The sequence below is a fragment of the Stenella coeruleoalba genome (genome assembly GCF_951394435.1).
Source record: "Stenella coeruleoalba genome assembly, chromosome: 4".
Lineage (NCBI taxonomy): Eukaryota > Metazoa > Chordata > Mammalia > Artiodactyla > Delphinidae > Stenella > Stenella coeruleoalba.
The window spans coordinates 59,781,052-59,808,303 of NC_137149.1; the positions used below are offsets into that span (position 1 = coordinate 59,781,052).

The following is a 27,252-nucleotide window of genomic DNA, read 5'->3' on the forward strand; positions in this document are numbered from 1 at the left end:
ATAGTGTATTTTGGAATCCACTATGGGTTTTGTCAAATGCATACTGTCATATATTCACAACTACAGGATCATACAGAATAATTTCACTGCCTGCAAATTTCCCTGTGCTCAACCTATTCTTTCCTCCCTTCTTCCTCCCAACCCCTGGCAACCACTGATCTTTTTACTAACTTGGTAGTAATGCCTTTTCTAGAATGTCCTGTAGTTGAAATCATACAGTATGCAGGCTTTTCAGACTGACTTCTTTCATTTAGCAATCTGCATTTAAAGTTCCTCTGTGTCTTTTCACAGCTTGAGAGATCATTTCTTTTAGTGCTGAATAATATTTCATTGTACGGATGTACCACGGTTTGTTTTTCCATTCACCTATTGAAGGATATCTTGGTTGTTTCCATGTTTTGGAGATTATGAATAAACTATAATACAAACATTTGTGTGCAGGTTCTCACGTGTACATAAGTTTTCAACTCATTTCAGCAAGTGCCTAGGACTGCAACTGCTGGATTATAGGCAAGGGTATGTTTAGCTTTGTAAGAAACTACCAAACTGTCTTCCAGAGTGGATATTTAATTCTATCTTTCCACCAGCAATGAATGAGCTCTTATTGCTCCACCCTCACCAGCATTTGGTATTCTTAGTGTTTTGGGTTTTAGCTTAATAGGGGCATAGTCGTATTGGATTGAAGGTGTGCTAAGACCAGGTTGACTGTTCCTGGTCACAGGCCACAAGATAAAGACAGCAATAACTGAAAAACTCAGCACCGGAAACATTCTGACAACTTTTGTGTATACTATCACACATGGCAGAAAGCATGAGAAACCAGAGCAAAAAGTTTTAGCTAGATCAATAATCATTCTGTACCAACAGTACGAGCTCACCATAGGCTAGCCAGACTGAACTTTACGTAAAAAACAATGTTTTCAAAATTTACTTTTCCCCAAACATGGTCTTTGTGAAACAGCAATATGGCCAAGGAAATTTATGTGCCAAGGGGAGTCACTATAAACAAGTTCCTGGAGCTGCTGCTTGCTGCATTTAGCAGAGAGTTGGAATTTGATCTTAGGGATGTCACTTACGCAGCTGGGAATGAGTTTCTGATTTACAAAGATGTTTGGTTGAATTTTCCTAAATTCTGATCTTGTAATATTTTTATTATGTAATATGTTTTAGAAATTCTTCTCCAAGAGATTTAGGCAGTTATGGGGTTTTGTATCACATGCTCTCTATTATCCAAACACAGTGATGTCTGGGTGGGAAGAGGCTGTCGCTGGGTACCAGGCACAGTATGAAATGACCTGTGCATTTGCAATATGGATACTCTAAATCTAAAAACCGTATTTCTCAAACTTACTTGCTGCCAGGATTCTAGATGTGTAGAAGATGGAACACACACATGAGACCGGAAAGCAGAAAATTTAAAATGTTCACAATAAATTGATTTATCTTTCTAGCATGGTTGGAGTAGTTTTATCTGGAACAAATCAGGCAGACATTATAGTGTTCAATCCCTATTTACTTATTCATCTCCTATTTCACAAGCTTTTAGCTAATGCTTGATGAGTATCAGATGTTTTTAATATTCATTCATTTAATCTTCATGACAACATTAGAAGACAGGCACTATTACTTTTTTGTAGATGGAGGGAACTGAAGCACAGCTGATATCCTAACAAGGCCAAGGTCACAGGGTTAATGAATGGTGAAAGCAAGATTTGAATTTAGCTAGTCCTGCTCCAGAGTCCACGCTCTAAACCACTATGCTAGGCTACCTTTTCTGTTATCTTTCCTAGCCTCCCTAGAATCTCAGATATTGAGTAATGTGGTGGTGCATCAATGGAATTTCCAGAAGAATCTTTAGAAGAAATATTTAGAAAAGTATTATAGTGTATCTCATTGTTATTTATAACTAGAAAAACAAATATATATATATACATATTCCGAGCTATGCAGTACTTAAACTTTGCCTATTTGGGAGATTCTGAAAATTATTTAATATGACCCTTTCTTCATAAATTAGCATGCGTATTATTGCCTGAAACTAAAGAATTATAAGCAATACGGTAATTGGTTACAAAGGTGCTTGCAAAAAAAGACACTCTCAGGGATATTTAGGATTAGTGATTTCACAAGGTTGAGATTAAGTCAGTGAGGAGTCAATTAACACAAAAAAGCAAGACACTAATAATCCATGGCATGCAGTGGCAAAATACTTAGTTTAAATATTACCTAAGGTTGCCTGAAATGAATTGCCTATTGAGAGCTAAGCTTTAAGAGATGTAGTGGTATTAGGACAGATGATCATGACAATGTTCTCACAGGGCAGTAGGGTTGAGGGAGGGAGGGAGGGCTGGCAGCTTCTACTATGCTACAAAGATGGTGACCAGCTCAAGATTTAAATTCTCACCTCAAAGCCTGGTGAGAACACCAGGATTTTCTTTTTCAATAAAGTAATCATTTATCGTTAACGGCAAGGTTCACATAGGCATAAATTCAAAACTAAAATCTAACCCTTCAGTTTGGTGAATTATGGCACTGCATTAGTTTCCTAGGGTTGCCCTAACGAAGTCCTAAAAAACGGTAGCTTAAGACAACTGAAGTTTACTGTATCCCAGTTCTGGAGGCTAGAAGTACAAAATTAAGGTGTCAGGAGAGTCATGTTCTCTCTGACCGCTCGGGAGCAGAATCCTTCCTTGCCTCTTCTGGTTTCTATTATTTGCTAGCAATCCTCGGCGTTCCTTGGCTTGTAGATGCATCATTCCAGTCACACGACTGAATTCTCCCTGTGTGTCTTCACAATGCCTTCCCTCTGTTGCATGCCTGTCTCTGTGTCCAAATTTCCCCCTTTTTATAAGGACCCCTGTCACATTAAATTAAATTAGGGCCCACCCTAATAAGCTCATTTTAACTTTATTCTCTCTGTAAAGTATACCTATTTCCAAATAAGGGAATATTCTGAGGTACTGAGAGTTATGGCTTCAACATATATTTTTTGAGTTACACAATTCAATCCATAATAAGTGTAGATTGAACATGTAGCCTTTTCAAATATGTTAAAAATTAGAACACCTATTAAGTGAAAGTGGGATAGTGAAATTTGGAAACAGGTCATTTGATAGGATTTGAGTGACAGGAACATGATTCTAAAACCTCTCCAAAAACCTCTGGCAAAATATGATAAGGCTTTCTAGCCTTTTTTCAAACAAATATAATGAATCCACATGAGGAAATAGCATTGATGAGAATGCAAATTCCCCTCATACTCCTTTCTTATCTTCTTTTATTGCCACCAGATCTACAATATACATCACACTCAAGATGTTCCAAGAGAGAAACTGCAAAGCCAAAACTTGTATAAAATGGTTTATACACCAACATAATTGCAAGATTTGGCTCATACATTCAGGCCAGGAACCTAGGAGTTATGTGTGGATATTTTTAGATTGCTAGATGGAGAAGAAAATAATAGTATATTAGGCCAAATTTATTAATGTGGAACACTTGCCAGAAATTTCTGAATCAATCTACTAGTTTGAAAAGCTAGGAGTGGTTTCAACTGCTGATTCATTTCTTGGCTTAATCTGGAAGTTATTAGTGGTTTATTTTATTGGAAGTTGATTCCATGATAAAATACAGAGGAAGATATCCAAACACTTAGAGAATTGAAATGTTGGAGTTAATGAATTATATGTGATACAACATTCACCTCCTACCTATGTCCCTGAGAGAATTCAGAGAACACTGTATTTTCCAAAGCACTGAGAAATACACTGATGAGTAGAATATCAGCCTTACAGTCCCTTAAAACGGTTCTATTGTTATAGAAGAAATGCTACCACTGAAGTAGATTCTCTATTTGGAATCGATTGATGGATTCCTGGAGTGGCAGAAACAAAGCAGTAACACAAAATTGCTAAAGCAACGCTGTCTTGGTTTCTCTAACAGCCAACTACTTGCATTTGTAATCAGAACATCAACTTCATGAATCTTTGGCCAACCAGTGGTATGAGGCCTAGGACTAAGTCTCACCAAGATCTTCTTTGATTAACTTAACTGGAGTTGGGGAGAGGGGGAAGGAGGGAGCCCTCTAATTCTGGAGACTAATTTGAATTTCCTTAAATGGCCCTGATGTAATTCCCAGCCCTGAGGCAATTCATAGATACAGAATTTCTTCAAAGAAGCTGAGGCTGGGTTTCATTTTGAAAGAATCCTGAGAGAACTCCATAAGTACATCTTCCTTCCAGTGTTCCCCGATGGACTTGCAGTCATTTATCAGAGAAAATGTTCACTGGGGAAAGCACATTTTGGAAGAATTTTGGAAATGTTCTCTGAGCTGACACTTACGTCCCTGGGAACAGAAAATTCTACCATTGTCCACAAGCCAGAAGGGGCTTATCTTGATAAATGATTCATAAAGAGCTCAGTAGCCCTGGGAAACTGTTTTATAGTGATTTCCTCAGTTCCAGATTTATAACTTTTTAGACTTATTTTATTATAAAATAATTGAAGGTTTACAGAAAGATGCAAAGACAGTACAGATAGGGCCAATAAACTCTTTACCCATTTCTCCCAATGGTGACATATTACATAATTATAACCAGGAATTTGATGCTGGCACAATATGTGTGTATAGTTCTATGACATTCATTACGTACAATTAAGGGCATCCAAAATACAAAACTATTCCATTAAAAAAAACAAGTTCTCCCTTATGCTACCTCTGTAGTCACATCCACCTCCATACCCCTAATGTGGAAGCACTAATGTGCTTTCCACCTCTATCATCTGTAATTTTGACATTTTGAGAATGTTATACAATTGAATTTAAACTATCGGCCCATAAACAGATCCAGTATATTTTGCTGAAATAACCAGGTGCGAAACAACTTAGAGGATTCCCTTAAAAGTTCTTGAAGGGCAGTTCCCTCTCCAAGGGAACTTGGAGGAACTCTTCCTTCCTCCAGCGAACATGGAAGGAGCTTTTTCTTCCCTTTCCTTCCTTCTCTTTCTTTTTTTTTTAACAATATATGCTTCCCTAAAATTGTTATTTTATTGAAACAGAGTACTTATTATTTTGTAACTTTTTAACAGACAATTTAAATGTACCCAGGTTGGGGTTTTGATCATTCAGATCACAGTGTTCCCCCACTGCTCTGCCACCCTACCGTCCCTGAATGTGAGCTGCTCCTTTTTACTTCTTGTTCCCCAGTCAGAGACACCACCTGCGTTCTCCACCTGCCCCAACCCTCCCATTCTTCAGATCTCAACACACAGACCTCATTTCGTCTCACGGTTTTCTGGTTTTCTCTGCTTTCTCAACTTATACACGTCCCTTTGTGCGCCGAGGGCTGACAACAGGTTACACCGCGGTGCCGCCTTGAACCTGCGTGGTGCGTGCGGGTGCGCGGCGCGGACGGTGCGTGGTGCGCGGTCGGTGCGTGGTGCGCGGTCGTGAGCGTGGTGGGCGTGGTGAGCGTGGTGCGCATGCGTGGGAAAGAGCCGCGGCGTTCGTAAAGCTCCGCGAGCAGTCGTCTCAGTCCCGCCAAGTGTTCACCCCACAGGCCGGTACCCCAAGGCGACTCAGCTGACATGTCGTTAGATCCGTGGGGCTGGAAGAGCTGACCGCCCTCTGACTGATGGAGTAACTTGTAAACAGGTAGGGAAGAGAGAGGTGGGGGTCCAGCCTTGGGCCTGTATGTCTGGGGTGAGGGGCAGAGTTTCCTCACCTAAGTCAGAACGCTGCCGCTTAAAATATGGGAGGGGGACAGCAGCAGCAGCATCTCCTGGACATGTGTTTGAGATGCAGGATCTAAGTCAGAATCTGCAAGTGAATTTGCATGTTGCAGTGTGAGAAGCACAGGCTAGTCGTCTTTCTGGTTCATGTGCGCATTAAAGTTTGAGAAGCTCTGGCATGGGAGTCTCCCAGGATTCCAAGTAGAAGTCAGAACACCAACAACTAGCATGAATGATCGTAATAGGGTGGAGGTCAAATCCTTACTGAGTGTTCTGGAGCCACAGGTGATTCCCAAAACAAAAGAGATCTCTCTGATAGTGTAACATTTGAGCTGAGCACCAGAATAAGCGAAGCCGTAGCCAAAACGGTATCCAGACAATAAGCGGCAAGTATAAAGGCCCTGGAGTGGAATGTGCTCGGTGTGTGTGAAAAAACAAGGAGCCTGTGTGTCTGGGGCAGAGTGAGGGAGACTGTGATAGGAGATAGTGGGGATGGATTTTATTGACCTTGTAGATCATGGTAAGGGCTTGGGGTAGTATCATGAGTGTAATGGGATGCCATTGGAGGATTTTGGGTAGAGAAGTCACATGATCTGACTTTTAACAGGTATCTCTCTAAGTGATGTGCTGAGAATAGTCTGAGGGGGAAAGACAGGGAAGGCAGGTCAGAGGCAACTGCACCCTGGAGAGAGATGAACAAGGTGGCTTGGAACAGGGTGGAAGCAATGGAGGTAAGGAGACACGCTTAGAACCTGGTCATATTTTGAAAGTAGAACTGGCAGGACTTGCTGATGATTGATTGATAGTGTGTGGGAACAAGAGAAGAATCTCCCCAGGGCTATTGGGTACAGCTGGTTAGATCAGCCTTCTCCGAAGGCTTCATATATCCCCTTCTGAGGCTGCCACACACTGGGGAAGTTGTCTCTCTAACAGGAAAAGAAAAAAAAAAAGTTCAGGAAAGTTATCTCACAAAATGATAGAAATTATGAGGGTAATTTTTAAAGTTTTATTATTTGGCAAAATGGAAGGTTGGCAACACCTAAGATTTTGTTATTGTTGTAATGGTAAGGGTCAATAAAATTCAAAATCTGGGGACCTCTGAAATAGAGGCTGGTTTGTGAGGTCTGTAGCGTTTTTTTGGGTTTTTTTTTTTGCCATGCTGCGCCTCCTGCTTCTCGTTTATATATTGCCTTGTACTGAGGTTACATGTCTACAAGTCAATTCTCCTCTGCCGTTTTGGACAGTGACTTTTTTTCTTCTGGTACCTTGTTCGGTAACTACTTGCTGAATAAATTAATGAATGAGTGGATGACTTTCAGGAGCTAAGAATGTGGGCTAGATGAAAAATCATTTTTGCATGGTGTTTAAGAATCATATTTTCATTAATCATAGTATAGTATATAATTAAGTCTAGGCACAGATCCTATCCAAATCTGCATTTTAATAAGGACTTATGCATTGTGAGTGTCTAACAGGAGCTTCATAATGATGATCGTTCTGTGAACACCATGGTTATCTTCCTTAACTTGGCTTTATAAGACTTGTCCTGTGAGAAGTATGCAGGAGGACCTCATCCCACAATCAGCCTTGTGCGGGAGGTGGTCTTGCACAGTTCTGAAGAGGTGTTTCAGAAATTCCCTCATCCATGAGAGGGGTTTGGGCATCAGAGGGCTACTCCAGATAAAGCTGGAGGAGAAGATAATGCTTCTTTATGCAACTATTTAAAGAAACCGTTATTTTTCACTAAGAGGGAGAGCAGGGTGATTGTCATGTGCTGAAGCGGGGTGGGTGTTGATACCACTACCAGCTAGTTCTGATTCCATTGTGAGAATGTGTTAACCAGGGCTAGGAGGGCTTTAGAGCAACATCACTTCCCAACAGTTTCTTGTTTCATTGTCCAAACCTTCCATCTTTTAATTTTATTGTTTTAATGACCAAACCTTGCATCTCCAGCTTAGACATTTCTTGTGAGCTTTCAGACTCATAAATCCAAATGACTATTCAACAACTCTTTATTCATATTATTCAAAGTCATCTTAAAACACTAAATATTTGGGCTTCCCTGGTGGCGCAGTGGTTGAGAGTCCGCCTGCCGATGCAGGGGACACGGGTTCGTGCCCCAGGCCGGGAAGAACCCACATGCCGCGGAGCGGCTGCGCCCGTGAGCCATGGCCGCTGAGCCTGCGCGTCCGGAACCTGTGCTCCGCAACGGGAGAGGCCACAACAGTGAGAGGCCCGCATACCGCAAAAAACAAAACAAACAAACAAAAAAAACACTAAATATTTTCAGGTCTTATGCCCTCAAAAATTCACAGAGCCTCTTCTTGATGTCTCCAATTCCCATGGTTGGCAGGAATAATTACCTCATTCCTTGCTCAAGCTGGGAATCCTTCTTAACTCTCTTGTTCATTTTTCACATCCAGGGTAGTAAGAAGAATTGTAGGCTTTGTCTCCTAAATGTCTCTTGAATCTCTCAGATTGTCAGCAGCTTCACTGCCAAACCTTTAATCCCCCTCTAACTCAGCTATCATCTCTTGGTGGTTCTCCCATGATAGCTGGTCTTCCCAAACAACCCTGGTCTCCTGCAATCCCGTCTCCATGCTCTTAGACTTTAGGTTTGAGCAGCAAGGACTTCCTTGACCAGAGTATCCAAAAGGGCCACATAGCCCACCCCATATAACCCTATATTCTGCTATATAAGTTTCCTGTAGCTGTTGTAACAAATTACCACAAACTTGGTGGCCTGAAACAACAGAAATTTGTTTTCTCATCATTCTGGAGATCAGAAGCCCAAAATCAGTATCACAGGACCAAAATCAAAATGTTCGCAGGGTCACACTCCCTCTGCATGCTCTAGGGGAGAATCCATTCTTTGCTTCCTACATCGTCTGGTGGCTGTCAGCATTCCTTGGCTTATGTTCACATCACTCCAGTCTCCAAGGTCAGAATCTTCAAATCTCTCTCTGCTCCGTCTTCATATTACCTATTCCTGTGTGTATGTCAAATCGCTCTCTATCTTCCTCTTTTAAGGTTACACTTAATTGCCTTTATTACCAGCTTGCTTAGATAATCCAGGATAATCTCCCCATTTCAAGATCCTTAATCACATCATTAAAGACTTCCCCTCTCCTTTTTTGACCATAAAAGTTAACATTCAGGCCTACAAAAATGGAATCAGGCAGCCACTGAGGTCCTGGGATCAGACACATTCCTGCACCACTGAGGACATGAACTTTCTTTGAACTGTACCAAACCCAAGGACACCACATGCCATATTCAGGATGACATCTATAAGCTGCAGCCTTATGGTCTCAAGGTTCCCCCTTGTAACTATGCAGTCATTTCAGACTCCATCCAACTGTTGCTTAACAAGAACCCTCACTTCTTGCCAGCTCCAATTATAATTATTGACAAACAACTTATGAAACAAACTATGGCATTGCAGCTTTTGCCTTTATAGCTTCCTCCATTTTGTAGTCTGGGAGAACACAATTTAAGTGCTTCTTGAATCTGTGTCTCTGGGGCAGCAGTCCTAACAAGTCCCCCAATAAACACCTCTTTATTTTAATCAGGTCTCCGTTTCTGAAATTTTGGTGAACACAGCTGGCGTAGTTGGCAGGATCTGGAGTGACCCCCCACTCAGCCGTCCAGCACCTTTTCTGACTCTACGTATGGTACCTACACGAACCCATTGTGTCCAGCCTTCTCTTCAATTGCATCAGAACTGCAGGGTGAGTGCTCCTGGATCCGAACCTCCCATTTGGTTGAGGTTCAGGTCTTTATTTGAGGATTTCTTTTAGGTTTTTCTATCTCAAGATTCGGGTTCAAGGTTTTTCCATCTTGTGATTTAGGTTTTCTGTCTTCACCGATTGGTAAGAGATTTGGGTTTCAGGATTTCTTTCTACTTTTCGTGAGTTCTCAGAATAATGAGAAGTTCTTACAGGAAGAATTTAAAGGAAGATGCACCCTCCCCCCACCCCCCACCAAGGAACCTCTGCCAGCTTTATATTTAACACCTGTGGATCCCCGTCCTGTAACTATTTATCTAAATGGGTCCATTTAACCTGGGACTACTTAAATTTACATTGTCCAAGGTGGAGAGTTCTCAAAATTCCCAAATTAATCTATCTTCGTACACCACTAGAAAAAATATCAGAGTTAGACAAAATGAGTGGGAAGCCTATTTTAATTGGTATCGAGAGGACTCTAAGCTTAACATTGAGAAAATTACTTCCCTCCCAACTGTAGATGAAAAGTTGACTCAGGCTGTTTCTAAACTTAAGAAATCAAGTGAACTTCCTCACCCTCTCCAGTCTTCTCCCAAATTCTGCACCTTCTGCATCCCTTTACTTACCTCTTTCCAATGAAGGGTACCTTGATTGTGAACAAGCAGTCTGTAGGGTTTTGAAGGCAGGAGACCATATTATTAGATATAGTTTAATGCCAGTGAAGTCTTGTTTTGGGAGGTGGATTAGAGGGTAGTTATTATATTGTTAAAAATACTTACATATATACATGGAATATGTATGCTATGCAGGGATCAGTGATGAGCTTGTGAGACTGTACCATGAACTAAGGAGTATATTTATGCAGTTCTGAGCAATTGAGATTAAAAACAAGGATACTCTAAACTGCATTTGTATATACATACACTCACATACATATGTACACACACCCCCACATACAATACACACATACATTCACTATTATGTAGCATTTGAATATAAAAATTTAAAAATACCTTTTACAATAGCATCCCAAAACATGAAATACTGAGGGATAAATTTAACAAAACGTAAGACTTCCATAGTGAAAACTATGAAACATTGCTGAGAGAAATAAAAGAAAAACCTAAATAAATAGAAATATATATGGTATAGATTGAAATTCAATACTGTGAAAATGTCAGTTCTCTTCAGATTTATCTATCAGTGCAATGCAACCCCAATCTAAATCTCTAGGTTTTTGAAAATATAAATTTACAAGCTGATTCTGAAATTTTTATAGAAATTCAAAGGATCTATAGTTAGAAGTAAAATTGATTAGATATTAGGTATATGGATTTTTAACCTCATTAGGTAATAAATAAATGATAATTATTTTCCAAAGTTATAGCAATTTACACTTTCACCAACAGTAAGGAGAGTCCCCACTGCTTGGAACTTTCTTGCTAATTCATGATGTCAAACTTTTAAATTTTTTGCCAATCTGATAGATATATAATAGTATCTCTTTGTAATTTAAATTTGAATTCCTCTGATTTCTAATATTACACATCCTTTTTAGCTTATTGGCCATTAGACTTCTTTTTCGGGGGTTCTTTCACTTTTTTCTTTGTAATAGATACAAAGAAACTCCTAAAATCTTTGATTACTTAGTGTTCTGTCAGTTATATGTGTCATCAGTTATTATTGTAATAATAATGTTGCATAACAAACAAAAATCAGTCTTTAATGGCATACAAAATAAACATATATTTACCCCATCAACTTGAGACTTGGATACCTAGGCTCGGCACCCTGGCACTTTCTGTGTTTTTGCTAGGTTCATCTACACATCTACACATCTAGTCTGACAGGATTTGGCTGATCTATTAATTATAAAATAATCCATGTATTAATATATTATTTAATTAATCACTCTTTTATTTAATACTTAGTTTAGTTTCTAATTGTTTTCTATTAGCAGAGCTATAATGAATATTCTTAGAAATTTTGCACATGTCTGAATTATAAGTTCTTTTTTTTTTAACCAGGGTAATTGATTTTGTTTAATTCATCTATGCATCCAGCAGAAATTATGTATTTTGAATCTATTATATATCAGTAGAGAAAATGAGGAACATAAAAAATTATGCATGTCAAAATCCTTGCCTAGAAGAAGAGATATATAGGATATATATTAAGTATATGCTCCAGAGAAACTCTTGTACATATATAATAGAATGTTCATAACAGCATTGTTAATAATAACAAACACTGGAATCCAACAAAAGGCCTGTTGATACTATATTACACTGATCTATTGTAGTATAGCTATTTATCAGAATACTATACAACAGTGAAAATGACCAAACTACAGAAAGATGAGTCATAATGGTTAAATTGCACAAATAAATTGTTTAGTATAATAACAGTCGTAAAAGAATGAAAAAGAGTGTTTTGATTTAAATAAAATTTTAAAATATGAAAATTTAATGTACTTGATGAGTTCATACATAGGTTTAAAAAAAACATAAAGAAAAAGCATAAGAATAATCATCTCAAAATTCACAATAGTGGCAGTAGATAGGGAAATGCTGTGGAATGGGCCATGTCGAGTGGCTCTAAGTTACTGCAATGCATATTTCTTGAGTCATATATAATTTATAGATAACCAGAAAGAAAAGAAAGTAGGTAGTTACTGACATTCCTTTACTATATAGAATCGTAGAGGAAAATTGCATTTCAGGAAGGGTAAAAAAAAAAAAAATTCAAAGAATATAGATTAGATTATTTAAAAAGAAAAGCAAATTTTGTGTACTTGACTTCAAAATTTTATATAAAGCTAGAGAGATGAAGACATACTGTATTTATGTAAGAATAGACAAATCAGTGGAACAAAGTGGAAGTTCCATAAATAAATTGACACATATATGATGAAATGATTTTTCAGCAAAATGCCAAAGCAATTCAATGGGAAAATAATTTTTGTTTTTCTAAAATTGGTGTGGTAATAAGTGGATATCCATATGACAGGGAAAGACAGAATCTCGGCTCACACCTCATATCACACAAAAAAGTTATTTCAAGATCAATCATAGACCTCATCATAAAAACTAAAAATGTAAGTCTTATAGGAAAAAAACTAGGAAAATATTTTCATGGCTTTGTGGTTACACATAAATTTGTTAGAGAAACCATAGAAGGCACTAACCATGAAAAGGTTGTTGATAAATTGGACCTTATCAAAAGTTAAAACTTTGACTCATTAAAAGACATTGTGAAACTTAGTATGTCAGCCATAGATAATGAGAAAATATTCAACTATATCATCAAGGGAATGGTTTCAAGAAACAAACATACAGAAAACCCTGCTAAAATTCAATAATAAAAAGACAGCCTAATTTAAAAGTAAAAGCCTTGAACAGATACTTTACAAACTAAGATCTATGGCCAATAAGTTAATGAAAAGATGCCCAGCATCATTAACCATTAGGGAAATTCAGATTAAAACCATTATGAGATATGACCACATAATTACTAGAGTGGCTAAAATGAAAAAAAAAATGGTGACCATATCAAGTATTGCAGAGGTTGTAGAGCAACTGGAACCCTCATACATTACTGGTGGGGGTCTAAAATGATATAACCACCCTGGAAACCATTTGGTAGTTTCTTAAAAATTTAAACTTATGTATAGCCTGTGCCTCACAACTCAATTCCTAGAGAGAGATGAGATATATGTCCACAGTAGCCTTACACAGAACTATTTATTGCAACTTTAATCATACTAATCCAAAGCTAGAAACAACTAAAATGTCCATAAGCATGTGAAAGGATAACCAAATTGTAGTATTTCCATTCAGTGGAATACTATCAATACTTAGGACAAGGTACCCAGATATTTGTTAAACACTAGCATAGATGTTGCTGCAAAGGTATTTTATAGATGAGATTAATATTTAAATCAGTAGACTTTGAGTAAAGCATATGTAAAGCATATGTTCCACCACAATGTGGGTTGGTCTCATCCAATCAGTTGAAGGCCTTAAGAGAAAAAACTGACAACTCCCAGGAAAAGGTAATTTTTCCTGCAGTCTGTCTTGGGATTTGAGCTGCAACATCAACTTTTCCCTGGATCTCCAGCCTGCTAGCCCACAACTGCATGAGCTGATTTGTTAAAATACAGCTTTATCTTAGATCTAAGTATCTATCTATTAGGCACACAATTTTATATATAATTATTATCATTATTATATACACTCATCATGTTGGTTCTCCAGTTTCTGTTGAGTCTAATACAGATTTTGGTACCAGAAGTGGTTCCAGAGGAACAGAATCTTAAGGATGAGTTTTCTGAATTCGTTCTGGAGATTCTGGAATTGTTTCTGTGATCTGTTAGATTTAAAGACACTAACACTATTTGCAGTAGTAAAAAGAGCACTGATAGTCCATAGTGTGACGTGGCAATAGACACATGCAAAATATCACCATTGGATACTCCAAATACTTTATAAGAGGTAAGCATCTAGGTGACCATATATATGATACCTTTGGACATTTTTGTCAAACAAACATGTCTAATGAGAATGGCTTGTTGCTCCTAACTTCACTAGGCAAAGTGGGGAAAGAAAAGGATGAGTGTAGGAATTCAAATTCCCAGCTCAAGTGCTACATATGTGACCTGAAAGCGTCTTATGTTTTCCCTGAAAGAGTCCCTTATCTCCTATAGCCAGGTAGGTGAGATTGCTGAAAGCCAAACCCAGAGTCTTTTCCTGCAAGTAGCTGAATTACAATCAAATTGAAATCACAACCTTTCAGGGTGCCTAATGTTAAAGTGAATCCGTTGATTAGGAAGGAATGGGATCCTTAAAACTGAAATGGGGACACATGAAAAGATCCTGATGAGGTTGAGGATGTCGAAGCCTTAAATTCCGATGTGTCTTCTTCACGTATAGGATTAGACAAAGCACTGCTGTCTGAGGGTATTAACTCTGCTTTGCCTGAGAAAACTTGAATGGCCTCCCCTGAGGTATTTGCCTTGCAAGACCCAGCCGGTTCTCCTCAGGACCCACCCCCACTACTCTTCTTTTCTTCTAGGCCAAAAACTAGACTCAAATCCCAGCAGGCCCCTAAGTGTATGATAAAAAGTGTGACCCATGAGGAAGGATGCTACACTCCAAAATAACTGCATGATTTTTCCAATGTGTTATAGACAGAAAGCCAGGGAATAGCTATAGGAACGAATATTAAGGGTATGTGATAATGGTGGAAGGAACTTAAAGTTGTATCAGGTTGAATATGAGCCCATTAAGCAGAGATTCTGGGTTTAATGTTGCAGCTAAGGGTGTTAGAAAGATCTCTAACGTTTTGTTAGGCTGAATTGATTGAAACAAACACCAAAAGATGACCCACACTAAATAAATTAAAATGCCAGACCTCCCTTGGTAATTGTAGAGGAAGGGATTCAACGGCTTAGCAAGATTGTAATGTTAGAATGGATTCATCATTTAAGATCCACCCTGGGAGAGTCTCGAGGACATACCTTTTACCTTGACAGTGAAAATAAATTTGTGAAGGGTGCCTCAGTGTCACGGAGCTTCAGCTCTGATTGCTCTTCTTGTATGTCACAAATTACAGCAAGAATTGCTGCCACTGAATTGAGAAGCATGAATGAAATGGAGTAATTGGATCCCAGGGTGGGAGGAGCCAGGTGGCAGCACTCAATTGCCAGAATTAAAAGAAGTGGGAGGGCTTCCCTGGTGGCACAGTGGTTGAGAGTCCGCCTGCCGATGCAGGGGACATGGGTTCGTGCCCTGGTCTGGGAAGATCCCACATGCCGCAGAGCGGCTGGGTCCGTGAGCCATGGCCGCTGAGCCTGCACATCCGGAGCCTGTGCTCCGCAACGGAAGAGGCCACAACAGTGAAAGGCTCGCGTACCGCAAAAAAAAAAAAAAAAAAAAAGAAAAGAAAAGAAAAAAAGAAGTGGGATTACCATAATGGACAATAGAGTCAACACAGCAACCTGAATAATCTGACATGCAGAGAGCTATGGTCTTGGCAAGTTGATCAAAGTGTTTCTAGGAGTGAAATAGATAGGAAGCCTAAGTTCTTACTTGCACTATATAAGGGGAAGGGTTCTAGGTCAAATAAACAAAGTTCTAACTTGAATTATAAAAAGAAAGTCATGGTCTGTCAATAAATTCCCACATTAGAGCAAGTTTGTAGATCCAAAATTTCTTGAATAAAATGGAGAAACCAAGTGCCCCTGAAGAACTCTGCTACACTGCCAAAAATTTATACCATTATTCTTTCTCCCATCCTTCAGCAAAGGGACCTATGACCTTTTACCAGGGTAACTGTGCATTGGAGAAAAGGAAATCATCAGAAATTTCAGAGATTACTGGACATTGGTTCTGACTGGCACTAATTCCAGGAGACCCAAAACATCCTTGTGGTCCACCAGTCAAAGTATGCCCTTATGGAGGTCAGGTAATCGATGGAGTTTGAGCTCAAGACCATTCCACAGTGGTGCTGGTAGGTTCCTGATCCTGTCTTGCAGTTATCTCCCCAGTGCTGGAATGCATCATTAGCATAGACATAAATAGCAACTGGCAGAATCCCCACATTGGTTCCCTGAGCTGTGGATTGAGGACAATTATGGTGGGAAAGCCCAAAGGAAACCATTAGAACTGCTTCAACATATAAAAAATAGTAAGCCAAAAGCAATACCAAATCCTGGAAGGATTGCAGAAATCAGTGCCACCATCAAAGACTCAAAGAATGCAGGGATGGTTACTGCATCCCCATTCAATTCGCCTATTTGGCCATGAAGAAGACAGATGGATCTGAGAGCATGGCAGTGGATTATTGTAAGCTTAATCAGGTGGTGATTCTAAATGCACCTGCTGTAACAGATGTGATTTAATTGCTTGAGCAAATTAACACATCCCCTGGTACTTGGTATGTAGCTATTGCTCTACCACACGCCTTTTTTTCCATTCGTCTGTAAGGCTCATCAGAAGCATTTTGTTTTCAGATAGTAAGGCTAGCAATACACCTTCACTGTTCTACCTCAAGAGTGTATCAGTTCTCCTGCCCTATGTCATAATTTATATCACAGGGATCTTGACTGCCTTTCCCTTCCACAAGATAGCACACTTGTCCATTAAATTGACAACATTTATGCTGATTGAACCTACTGAGCAAGAAGTAGCAAGTACTCTAGACTTATCATTAAAATATTTGTATGTCAGAGGGAGGGAAATAAATCTGAAAAAAAATTCAGGGGCCTTATACCTCAATGCAAATCTGGGAATTCCCTGGCAGTCCAGTGGTTAGCACTAGGCACTTTCACTGCCTTGGCCCTGGGTTCGATCCCTGGTCAGGGAACTAAGATCCCACAAGCCAAAAAAAAAGAAAATTTGAGGAGCCCAGTGATGTGGGGCATGTTTAGATATCCCTTCTAAGGTGAAGCATGAGTTATTGCATCTGGCCTCTACTACAGCCAGGAGGGAAGCACAACACTTAGTGGGCCTCTTTGGATTTTGGAGGCTACATGTTCCTTATCTGGGTGGGCTACTCTGATCTATTTACTGAGTGATCCAAAAATCTGCCAGTTTTGAGTGGGGCCAAGAACTAAGGCTCTACAACAGGTTCAGATGGTTGTGCAAGCTTCTCTATCACTTAGATTACAAGATCCACCAAATCCTGTGGTGCCTGAAGTGACAGTGGCAGATAGGGAAGCTGTTAGGAGCCTTTGGCGGGCCCCTATGAGTAAATAGTAGCACAGGCCCTTAGGATTTTGGAGCAAAGCTCTGCCATCCTCTGCAGATAACTACTATCTTTTTGAGAAACAGCTCTTGACCTTTTACTGGGCCTTAGTAAAAGACTGAAGCCTTATCCATGGGCACCAAATTACTTTCCAACCTGAGCTATCAAGAATCGGGTGTTTTCTGACACACCAAGTCATAAAGTTGGGCATACACAGCAGCACCCCATCATCGAATGGAAGGGGTATGTATGAAATCAAGCTCAAGCAGGTGCTAAAGTCCCAAGTAATTTACATTAAGTAAATTAATTTACTTAATTACATTAAGTAATTACAATTACATTAAGTAATTACAAGTAATTTACATTAAGAAGTGGCTCAAACGTCAATGATCCTCACTCCTGCTACACTACGTTCTCTCTCCTAATCTGCACCTAGGGCTTCATGGGGTATCCCCTACAATCAGTTGATGGAAAAGTATAGAAAAGTCATGCCTGGTTTACAGATTTTTCTATGTGAAATGTAGGCACCACCCAGAAATGGACAGCTGTAGCACTATATCCCCTTTCTGGAATGTTCCTAAAAGACAATTGAAAGGAAATCCTTTCAGTGGGCAGAACTTTTTTTTTTTTTTTTAATTTTCCTTTTTTTTTTTTCCTTGCGGTATGCGGGCCTCTCACTGCTGTGGCCTCTCCCGCCGCAGAGCACAGGCTCCGGATGCGCAGGCCCAGCCGCTCCGTGGCATGCGGGATCCTCCCAGACCGGGGCACGAACCCGCATCCCCTGCATTGGCAGGTGGACTCCCAACCACTGCGCCACCAGGGAAGCCCCAATGGGCAGAACTTTAAGGACTGCTCCTGGTTGTTCATTTTGCTTAAAAGTAGAAATGGCCAGGCAGACATTTATATACTGATTTATGGGATACGGACAATGATTTGACTTGGAAGAAACATATTTGGAAAATTGATAACAAGGAGGTGTCGGGAAGAGGTATATGGATAGAGCTCTCTGAATGGGCAAAGTATGTGAAATATTTGTGTCCCATGTGAATGCTTACTAAATGATGACTCCAGAAAAAAATGATTTTGATAATGGAGTGGATAGGATGATCTGTTTTTTGGATGTCAGTCTCTTTCTGAAGGTACTCTTGTCATTGCCCAATAAGCTCATGAACAGAGTGGTTAGTTGGAAGAGATGGGAGTTATACATGGGCTCAGCAACATGGGATTCCCACTTGCCAAGGCCAGCCTGGCTACAGCCACTGTTGAGTACCGATCTGCTAGTAGAAACTGACACTGAGTCTCTGGTATGGCACCATGAACAAGGGTTATCAGTCAGCTGCCAGGTGACAGGTTGCTTACATTGAATGACTTCCATCATAGAAGGGACAGCATTTTGTTCTTGCTAAAATAGATACTTACTCTGGACATGTATTTTTTTCTTCTGCCTGCAAAACTGCTGTCTGTTGACTTATAGAATGCTTTATCCTCTGTCATGGTATTCTATGCAACATTGTTTCTGATCAAGGAACTCACTTCACAACGAATAGTATCACAATGGGTCCAAACTCATGGAATTCACTGGTCTTACCATGTTCCCTACCATTCTGAAGAAACTGGATTTAATGTAATGGTGTAATAAATTTCGAAGAATCACTTACAACACCAAGTAGGTGGCAATATCAGGGCAGGGCAATGTCTTCCTGAAGGCCGTATACACTCTAAATCAGTATAGCCACAATGCATGGGTCCAGAAACCGAGGGGTGGAAATTGGAGTGGCAGTACCCACTCTTACCCGTAGTAACTCACCCATAAAATAAATCACTTCCTGTTCCTGTAGTCTTATGATTTACTGAACTAGAGGTCTTAGTTCCAAGGTGAAGGAGACCTCTATCAGGAGGCACAACAATGATTCCATTAAACTGGAAGTTAAAATTGCCACCTAGACACTTTGGGCTCCTCATGCCTCTGAATCAACAGACAGAAAAGAGTATTACTGTACTGGCTGAAGTAATTAATTCTGACTCCCAAGAGGTAATTGGATTGCTACTACACAATAAGAATAAGGAAGAGGATGTCAAGAATACAGAGATCCCTTAGGGTACCTGTTAGTATTACCTTGCCCTGTGATTAAAGTCAATGGATAACTATTACAACAACCCAATTCAGGCAGGACTACTAATGACCCAGACACTTTAGGAATGTAGGTTTGGGTAAAGAAACATGATCAGTTGAGGACGAAGAGAATACAGAATGGGTAGTGGAAAAATTTATAAATACCAGCTACAATCATGTAACAAGTTACAGAAATGATGACTATAATAGTTACGAGTATTTTTCCTTATTTTATTATGAAAATTTCTTATGTGTATACACACATACATATACATATATAGATATATCTTTGCTTTCTTCTTATTCTGCTACCATATAAAATAGAATATATTAACTTTATATCACAGTATTTAAGTATCATTAATTTTATAACACAGTATTTAAGTTATTACAGGATATCAAGAATAAAAGTAATGAACTAAGGACTTTGCATCCTCTTCTGGGGAAAAAGTAGCGCATTTTCACAGTTTGCAGGATAGTTGTATCATGCTTGGCGGAAGCATAAACTTGTTTTTGTCTTTATTTGGAGATTAGGTGTGGTTAATGTAATGTGCACAGGTTCCAAGCTAATAAAGAGTGGAATTGTGTTGGTTACTTTTATGTGTCAACTTTGCTATACCATGGTATTCAGATATTTGACCAAACGTGTTTGGATATTGCTGTGAAACTATTTTTTGGATTAGACTGACATTGAAATGAGTAAACTGAGTAAAGCAGATTAACTTCCATAAGATGAGTGGGCCTTATCCAGTCAGGTAAAGGGCTTAAGAGAAAGATCAACCTCTCCTGAGAAGGAGGGAGTTCTTCCAGCCAACTCCTTTAGGACTCAAGCTGTAATACCAAGAATGTCTGAGTCAGTCCAACAAGTACAGCGTCCTGACTATTGGAGTTGCTGGATGAAGACAAGGATAAATGGAGGGATAAGGTAAGGAGAAAATTATAAATATTATTGCCTTGGGACTTATTTCAGAAAGAAGAAATGTAGGTGCTAGTTAAATGTGTTATTTCATTTGTTATGTGCATATTTATATTTATTAATTTTCCCTTTCCCTCTTCTCTCTTTCTTCTGTAACTGTATTCAGAGGATGAATCTTGTTATTAAATATATAATTTAGTCCTTATTTACAGTGTCACAGGATTGTAACTGAATTTAGGGAGGAATGAACATTAGCCAGAGAAAGATACAGTGACTATTGAAACATTACCTCTTACCTTTAGGTGAAAGGGCAAGTGGATTTCATTTTTATGAAGTAAAATGGTGTTTCGTTAGACAAGGATATATTGGGTTGGCCAAAAAGTTCGTTTGGGTTTTTCCATAACATCTTACGGGAAAACCCAAATGAACTTTTTGGCCAACCCAGCAGTTTTGTCATTGTTGTCTTCCATATGGTGACTAAGTACATGGATGTTGAGCACTCAAAATAGTGAAAGTAAAGTGTATTCTATGCATTAGCTTACTCTGTATCTATTCTTCTTCAACATTTTCTTTCAGTAAAACAATATTTCTCAGGCTTCCTTTTCACTAGGGTAGGGTTCTAGATATGGTCTAGGTTAGGCCAAGCAGTAGCCCCAACATACAACCTGGAAAGAAGACATGAGCAACGTGGAACACTGCATGTTAATGGGAGATGTGTATTTCTTCTAGGCATACTGCTAGAACTATTTGGTTCTTTTCACTTCCAGTGAAGGGTCACTATTTGGTCTATAGCATCATAAATGGCAAGAGAAATAGCATGGCAGTAGTGGTTTTCTGATAGAATAGTCTTGTAGTATGGAAGAATATTGTTGGCTGCAATGGATTTTTCAAAGACTACTTAAACTAATACATCTGTTTCTGCTAAAACCATCGAGAAAGGTGAGGATATCTGTAACTCAGAAACTTAAGCAACATAGAGTGAATCAATTTTCTATATTATATGTTTTCTATATTATAATAACTGAGAATCTTTATTTAAGAAGCATACTAATCAGAAATGCAAACCAAAACCACAATGAGATATCACCTCACCCCTGTGAGGATGGCTATTATCAAAAAGATAAAAGATAACAACTGTTGGTGAGGATGTAGAGAAAAGCATACCCTTGTGCACAGTTGGTAGAAATATAAGTTGATGCAGCCACGATGGAAAACAGTATGGATGGTCATCAGAGAATTAAAAAGAGTACTACTGTACTCTAAATCCCACTTCTGTATATTTATATGAAGGAAACAAAATCAGTATCTAGAAGAGATCTCTGCACACCAAATGTTCATTACAGCATTATTGACAATAGCCAAGGTATGGAAACAACCTAAGTGTCCTTCAATGGATGGATGGATGGAGAAGATGCAGTTTGTATGTATGTGTATATGTATACATACATACATACAATTAAATATTATTCAGCCTTGATAAAGAATGAAATACTGACATTTGTGACATCATAGATGAACCTGGAGGGCGTTATGCTTAGTGAAGTAAACCAGATAAAGACGATACTATGTGGTCTCCAAAAACAAAAACAAAAACTGATTTCATAGGTACAGAGAATAGAATGGTAATTTTTATGGGGCTTACGGGGAGAGGAAATGGGGAGATGTAAGTCAATCAGTATAAACTTACAGTTATAAGATGAATAAGTTCTAAGGATCTAATGTATAGCATGGTGACTATAGTTAATAATATGGCATTGTATTTTTAACATTCACTGAGAGTGGATCTTAAACATTCTCACCAAAAAAAAAAAAGTTAGCTATGTGAAGCAATAGATGTGTTAATTATTTTGATCTTAGTAATCATTTCACAATGTATATGTATATCAAATCATAATGTACACTTAAATATATACAATTATATTGGTCAGTTATTCCTTAGTAAAGCTGGAGGGGGGAAGAAACATCAAAGGACAAAGCATGTTTTAAGACTATTGTAGTCCATGTACATGTTCCTTTTATTTTGTTGACTTTTAAATTTAGTCATCTTCATAAACCTTTTAAGCTAACTTTCTCATGACTTAAATTCACCTGGCAGCCAATTTCCAAAAAGCAATCACATAGCAGCATTTCATTTTTACCAATGGAGAAATCACAGGAGCAATTTCTTTCATTTTTCCAAACAAGTATAGCTATTCTTACTAGAACCACTCCAGTTAAAGATCACTTGCTATTTCGGTTAGAATGCCTCTTTTCGGAGGTATATTTCTCAGCCATTTAAATTTACTTTAAATGTGCAGTTGATATCTTTGGGTACAATTATTTTATTGGAAAATTACATAAGTTTATTTTCATGGCATGTACAAAAAATAGAATCTGTTTTAAAGGGTAACACTCAGTATCTATCATTCCATGAGAATTTGTGGGTTTTTTATTTGTAAATTATATATTTTAATAAAAATGGGTCAATAATATCTACTGATTTTAATGAAATTCTTAGAATATAGGTATCATTTCAGATCGAACTCTTCTAATGCAAGTTTAACCAGCCCATATGGGCCTAAGGTTTTATTTTTGAAATGAGTTTTAATAACAGATTAAACTATTTAAATAGATATTAGCTATTTCAGATTATCTCTTACTCTCATTTTAAAGTTGATTATTTTATAAAAACATTTAATCAAAATTTTCAAATTTATTGCTGTAAAATTGTTTCTATTTTTTTAAATAATATTTAATGTCTTCTTGATCTATAGTAATTCCCCTTATTTAATTGTCAGTATTAAGTTTGTTCTGTCTCTTTTTCATCAGTCTAGTAGCTAGGACTTTGCAAATTGGCTTAATAGTTTCAAAAACTCAACTTTTGTCTTTGTTGATTTCCTCAGTTCTATATCTGCTTTCTATTTTATGCTTGTTTTTATCTGTGTTAGTTTCTTCTGTTTTTTACTTTGCTTTTTGTTGTCTTGCTTTAAGATTTATTTATCTTCTAGAAATAATCTCTGGAAGTAAATAATAAAATTTATATAATATGGAATTTAGGTTTCATGTTCAATTTCTTTTGTTCTTATGAACACTTTAAGTTGCCTTAAAAATAAATTTTTTAAATGTGTACAAAGTGTGCCTAACAAAATGCTGGAGTAGATAATTTCTTGATGTGACAATACTGTAACTTCCACAGAGGAATAAGTACAGACGAGATAATATATTGGAATAAAATTGGTGGTAGGATCTCTTCAATAAGCTCCACTTAATTGACACACACCAGCATGCTTACCTCAGCAAACACTGACTCTTTTCACCATGCTCTGAGCTACTAACACCAATTGAACTGAAGGCTTATTGAATGTTGTTTGTACTTGTTCCCAAATATGGTTATACAAGTAGAATTTTACATTTTAATTACATATTTTAATAAAATATTTGATGGGCAGTTGGAATCAGAGTCTGTAAGTGAAGAGAATGTTTCATTAAATACTAAATGAAACTAAATAACTAAATATTGGGGGAAGTCCAAGACAGTTAAGTTGTTAATAAGAATGGTATCAAATTAAATGCTGGCCAACACTATGAAATAAAATCCAGAAATAAAGTAATACAATTTAGATTAATTATTCTGTCAGTGTGTTGTTAAATGTCTTTAAGATGTAACTCTCGAAAGAAAACTAAAACTAGAAATGATAAAAGATTCATCATGGTTATGATACCACAGGACAATCAGTAAGACAGATTCAGTGGAAAGACAACAACAAATAAAAAACCCTTAGACTTACTGAAGTGTTTGGCAAATAGAGAACATTGAACATCTACTAAAGATAATATTAGCTTATTTGTGGCTTTAATCAACATGTCATGGGCTGTTGACTCTATGAACAGGAACAAGTGTATCTGTTTTGGAGTAGGCTACTTTCCTAATTACAGATATTTCTATGGAAAGTATATCAGTAGGACATCCAGTGTCAGACCAACGAGAGTGAAAACATGTTTTAGTGGTTACATGTTACCAGTGTTGAAAAGCAGAATTTGTGCATACAGCTGTTGCAACATCTCTTTAAAATTTTCTTTAACAAACAATAAATGCTGGAGAGGGTGTGGAGAAAAGGGAACGCTCTTACACTGTTGGTGGGAATGTAAATTGATACAGCCACTATGGAGAACAATATGGAGGTTCCTTAAAAAACTAAAAATAGAACTACCATATGACCCAGAAATCCCACCCCTGGACATATACCCGGAGAAAACCATAATTCAAAAAGATACATGCACCCCACTGTTCACTGCAGCACTATTTACAGTAGCTAGGACATGGAAGCAACCTAAATGTCCATCAGCAGAAGAATGGATAAAGAAGATGTGATACGTATATAAAATGGAATATCACTCAGCTATAAAAAGGAACAAAATTGTGCAATTTGCCGAGACGTGGATGGACCTAGAGACTGTCATAGAGAGTGAAGTAAGTCAGAAAGAGGAAAACAAATATCGTATAATATTGCTTATATGTGGAATCTAGAAGAATGATACAGATGACTTTATTTGCAAAGCAGAAATAGAGACTTAGACATAGAGAATGGATGTATGGATTCCATGGGGGGAGGGGGGTGGGATGAACTGGGAGATTGGGATTGACATATACACACTATTGATACTATGTATGAAATAGGTAACTAATGAGAACCTGTTGTACAGCACAGGGAACTCAGTGCTCTGTGGTGACCTAAATGGGAAGGAAATCCAAAAAAGAGGGTTACGTGTATACATATAGCTGATTCACTTTGCTGTACAGCAGAAACTAACACAACGTTGTAAAGCAACTATACTCCAATGGAAATTAATTAAAAGTTTTCTTAATCATCTTAACATATAAATAGGATATCATGAGCACATAATACACCCTATGAGCTAATTTTTGTTATGTTATATCCTTGGTAGAAGTCCTACCAACTTTTTTTTTTTTTAGGTACAGAGATTTCCCATATACTTTCCCCACCCCACTCCACCCCCACAGCCTCCCTCAGCATCAACATCCTGTGCCAGCATATAGTACACTTACTACAAGCAATGGCCCTGCACTGATAAACATCATTATCCCCCAAAGTCCACAGTTTACCTTAGGCTTCCCGCTTGGCGTGGTACCTTCTGTTGTTTTTGTCAGTTGGATAAAGACATGTATTCACCTTTGTAGCAGCATACAAGTTGGTTTCACTACCCTGAAAATCCATGCTTTGTCTATTCACCCCTCCACCTCTAAGCCTGGCAACCACTCATCTTTTGTCTCCATAGTTTTACCTTTTCCAGAATGTCAAATAGATGGAGTCATACAGGATTTAGATTTTCAGATTGACTTCTTTCACTTTTTGATATGTATTTGTGATTGCTTCATGTCTATTCATGTTGTGATAGCTCATCAGTTTTTAGCACTGAATAATATTCCGTTGTCTGGATGTAACACAGTTTGTTTATGTATTCACCTACTGAAGGAGATCTTGGTTGCTTCCAAGGTTTGGCAATTATGAACAGAGCTGCTGTAAGCATTGTGTGTACATTTTCAATTCCTTTAGGTAAATACCAAGGAGCACAATTGCTGGATCATATGGAAGATTATGCTTAATTTTGTATGAAACTGCGAAAGTCTTTTTCAAAGTGACTGTACAATTTTACATTTCCACCAGCAATAATGAATGCCCTTGTTGAACCATATCCTCAACAGCATTTGGTGTTGTCAGATTGGGATTGACACATATACACTAATATGTATAAAATGGATAACTAATAAGAACCTACTGTATAAAAAAATAAATAAAATAAAATTCAAAAATTCAAGAAAAAAGTGTTTTGGACTTTGACCATTCTAATAGGTATAGTATATCATTGTTATTTTAATTTGCAGTTTCCTAATAACATGATGTTGAGCATCTTATTATATGCTTATTTGCTATATCTTGTTGGTGAAGTGTTAGTTCGAACGTTTTACCCATTTTAAATTAGGTGCTTATTTTCTTACTGAGTTCTAGGAGTTTTGTGTATATTTTGGGTAACTATTCTTTATCAGATATGTCTTTGCAAATATTTTCTCCAAGTCTGTGGCTTGATATATAGTCTTGCACTGTGCATTTTGGTCTATAATCCATTTTGAGTTAATTTTTGTGAATGGTATGAGGTCTGTGTCTAGATTCTTTATTTTTTCTTTAGTTTTTATTTATTTATTTATTTATTTATTTATTTGCATGTGGATATTCAGTTGTTCTAGCACCATTTGTTGAAAATATTATCTTTGCTCCATTGTATTACCTTTGCTCCTTTGGCAAAGATCAGTTGACTGTATCTCTGTGGGTCTACTTCTGGGTTCTCTCTTCTGTTCCATTGGTTTATTTGTGTATTCTTTTGCCAATACCACACTTTCTTGATTACTGTAGTTTTAGTAAGTTTTGACATTGAGTAGTGTCGGTCCTCCAACTTTGTTCTTCCTCAATATTGTGTTGGTTATTCTGGGTCTTTTGCCTCTGCATATAAACTTTAGAATCAGTTTCTAAATTTCTATAAAATAATCTTCTGGGATTTTGATTTGGATTACGTTTAATCTGTAGATCAATTTGGGAAGAACTAATTTGACAGTATTGAATCTTCCTATTTATGAACATGTACTACCTCTCCATTTATTGAGTTGTTCAATTTCTTTCATCAGAATTTTGTATTTTCTTCATATATATCTTGTGCATATTTTGTTAGTTTATACCTAGGTATTTGACTTTTTGGTATGCTAATTAAAATGGTATTATGTATGAAATTTCAACTTCTACCTATTCATTCTTGGCATGTAGGAAGGCAATTGATTTTTGTTCATTAACTTTGTATCCTGCAACCTTGCTACAATTACTTATTACTTCCAGAAGATTTTGTTTGTTTGTTTTGTTTCTTCCATATTTTCTACATAGACAGTCATGTCATCTGTGAACAACTCAATAAATGGAGAGGTAGTTTATTTCTTCTTTGCCACTCTACCTTTTTATTTGCTTTTCTTGACC

General features: G+C 37.7%; 1 long non-coding RNA gene across 1 annotated transcript in view; it reads left to right on the top strand.

Annotated features, from left to right (window-relative positions):
* The first annotated feature begins 5,508 nt into the window (after positions 1 to 5,508).
* Positions 5,509 to 27,252, top strand: part of LOC307185963 — a 445,156-nt gene continuing 423,412 nt past the window's right edge. The window contains exons 1-2 of the long non-coding RNA XR_013828218.1: positions 5,509 to 5,653; positions 9,303 to 9,461. This is a non-coding gene — a long non-coding RNA (uncharacterized lncRNA). The remainder of the gene's footprint in view (positions 5,654 to 9,302; positions 9,462 to 27,252) is intronic.